The sequence below is a fragment of the Nannospalax galili genome, unplaced genomic scaffold (assembly GCF_000622305.1).
Source record: "Nannospalax galili isolate Female #2095 unplaced genomic scaffold, S.galili_v1.0 scaffold54, whole genome shotgun sequence".
NCBI classification, from domain to species: domain Eukaryota; kingdom Metazoa; phylum Chordata; class Mammalia; order Rodentia; family Spalacidae; genus Nannospalax; species Nannospalax galili.
In genome coordinates this window covers 5,434,430-5,437,533 of record NW_008341028.1, presented here as the reverse complement: position 1 = coordinate 5,437,533, position 3,104 = coordinate 5,434,430, and the positions used below count along the sequence as shown (strand labels likewise).

At 42.6% G+C, this 3,104-nt stretch overlaps 1 non-coding gene across 1 annotated transcript; it reads left to right on the top strand.

Moving 5' to 3' along the window:
* The first annotated feature begins 430 nt into the window (after positions 1-430).
* On the top strand, positions 431-537 carry LOC115070946. The gene has a single exon (XR_003850054.1). It is a non-coding gene; the product is annotated as a U6 spliceosomal RNA (small nuclear RNA).
* The last annotated feature ends 2,567 nt before the right edge of the window (positions 538-3,104 follow it).

The following is a 3,104-nucleotide window of genomic DNA, read 5'->3' as shown; positions in this document are numbered from 1 at the left end:
TGGAACCTGACACTGGGGGCACAGACTAAGCTTTTCAAGAATCTTAACCACTCGGAGAAGCAGACACAAACGTCAGTACATTATAATAATAGTGCGGGTGAAGTACGTACCATGTAGGTAGCCTGGCTGTGTCTGGAAGAACAATTAGGATTTGTCAAATGGAACTCAAATCCCACCAACTGTGGCTCTACCTTCACCAATTCTTTGAACTGATGTCTCTGTTAGCAAAGCTGAATTACTCCACATATGCTCTGGGTGCCATTGTTTCTTTTTATTTCTCAAAACTTTTAGGTATTTCTTACCCCTACCCCCATTTTTTAAAAATTCTTTGAGAATTTCATACAATGTGTTTTGATCATGTTCATACACACCCAGGTTCACTCCTCTCCACTACTCATCCAACTCTGTCTTTTTAAAAACCCAGTGGGTTGTGCTCACTTTGGCAGCACATATACTAAAACTGGAACAATACAGAGAAAATTAGCATGGCCCCTGTGCAAGGGTGACGTGCAAATTCATGAAGTGTCCCATATTTAAAGAAAAACCAAAAACCAATTGAGTCCAATTTGTGCTGCCCATATATTCTCAGGTGTGGGGCCACCCACTGGAGCTTGGTCAACCTACTGGGGCCACACTCTTAAAACTAACCACCTCCTAGAAATTAATCACCAATAGATCCTCAGCTAGGCCTGGGGTTTCATGTTTACCTTCCCTCTCCATGGTGGGGGTTTGTTTGGCTTGAGCTTACCCCAGTCTTGTGCATGCTGTCACAACGGCTGAGTTCACACGTGTGTCTGCCCTGTTGTGTCTGAAAAATACTGCTTTTTTTTTTTTTTTTTTTGTTACTGCTTCTGGCTCTTAAAATCTTTCTGCCCCCTTTTCTCCAATGGTCCCTGAACCTTAGGAGATGGTGTGACATAGGTGTCACGTTTAGGGCTGAGAATTTTGCAGTCTCATTCTCTGCACCCTGACCAGTTGTAGGTCTCTTTGTTCATTACCATCTACTGCAAAAGAAGCTTTCTGATGTGGGTTGAGAGATGTACTAATCTATAGGTTTAATGATAAGTCATTAGGAATCTGATACTTTCGTTTAGCAGAGTACTAGTAGTTTCTCTCCTAGGGCCTATGACTTTGTCTAGCCATAAGTTCTTGGCCCTGATAACAGTGCCAGGTATGGGTTTCATCTTATGGAGCAGACCTTAAATCCAGTCAGAAAGTGGTTACTCCCAGGACATTTGTGCCACTATTGGACCAGTGGGCATATCTTGCCAGGCTGGTCATTATTGTAGCTTGCAGAGTTTACAGCTGGGTGAGATTGATGATTACTTTTCTCCTCTGTTATTATGTATAGTGCACCTTCCAGCAGTAAGAAAGCTGGCCAGTAGGGATGAAGCTTCCAGATCAGAACCAGCTTGATTTCTCCATGTTAGCCTCTCACATTTCTGACTTTGGAAGCATCTAGACACTGCTTAGTACTTCCTGTCCTTTGACAGATCTTCTAAGCTTATTTGTATCTTTCTAGCTACACTGTATATTTACTAAAGTGAAGACCAAGCTTGTTTTGTTAACTACAGCCAGCACCTACCATAGAGTTTATATTTTTAGTTATTCCCACATTAAAACAATTTTTTTAAACTTTTTTTATTTTATGTGTATGTGTGTATTGCCTGCATGTAGGTAAGTGCACCTGTGTCATGCAATGCCCTTGGAAGTCAGAAGAAGCTATCAGATCCCCTGGGACTGCAGTTACGGACAGTTTTTAGATGCGATGTGGGTGCTGGGATTCGAACCCAGGTCTTCTGCAAGAACAACCTGTGTTCTTAACCACTGAGCCATCTCCAGCCCGTTCCCACATTTTTAAAACGTGTCCTAGACAGGCATGGTGACTTATGTCTGTATCTTAGCACTCAGAAGCCTGAGGCAGAATTTCCTTGAGCTTGAGTTCAGCCTTATCCACAGAATGAGACCCTGTTTCAAAAAATAAACCCAATAAAAACCTGGTATGCCAGGGATTGAGAAGGTGGGTAATTTATTTATTTTTGGTCTTTTTGAGACAGGGTCTCCTCGTAGCCCCAGCTGGCCTGGAACTCACTATGTAGACCAGGCTGGTCTTGAACTCACAGAGATCCACCTGCCTCTGCCTCCTGAGTGCTGGGATTAAAGGTTGTGTGCCCCCACACCCAGCCTTAAACAATATTCTTTTTTTTTTTTTTTTTTTTTTTTTTTGGTCTTTTTGAGACAAGGTCTCCCTGTAGCCCCAGCTAGTCTGGAACTCACTGTGTAGACCAGGCTGGGTTTGAACTCACAGATCCACCTGCCTCTGCCTCCCAGGTGCTGGGATTAAAGGCGTGTACCACCATGCCCCGAAAACAGTATTCTTTTTACAGAAAGAAATGAGATTAAAACATTTTAACCAGGAGTTAAACATGATAAGATGTACAGTTTGCACTGTTGAGAAGGGCAGGCTCTGAGGAAATGCATGGAAGCACGACTGGAAGCCTGCTTTAGAACATTTAACATTTGCCCCTCTATCTCATCAGTTTTGTCCTTTTCAGATCAGGTGGTGTCAAATATGAAAGGAGACATGGGCCATTGAGATGACTCATCAGGTAAAAGTGCCCTCCACCAAGCCAGACAGCCTGGGTTCAATCCCTGGGAACCAACTCCCACAAGTTGTCCTCTGAATTCTACCTGAATGCCATGGCACTAGTGCACCCACACACATACACATACAGACACAAAGTAAAAATTTAAAAATTCCTTGAACTCATATCCCTTCCACCTGTTAGCCAGCTTGTTCTCCATACAAAGCTAAAAGTTAGTGTTAGTCTTGTTTCAGTTTACTTCCAGGCCTTGGCTCTAAGAAGCTATTGGAAGGTTTTGCACTACCTGAATGCCATGGCACTAGTGCACCCACACACATACACATACAGACACAAAGTAAAAATTTAAAAATTCCTTGAACTCATATCCCTTCCACCTGTTAGCCAGCTTGTTCTCCATACAAAGCTAAAAGTTAGTGTTAGTCTTGTTTCAGTTTACTTCCAGGCCTTGGCTCTAAGAAGCTATTGGAAGGTTTTGCACAAAGAAATGAACTTTTTTTT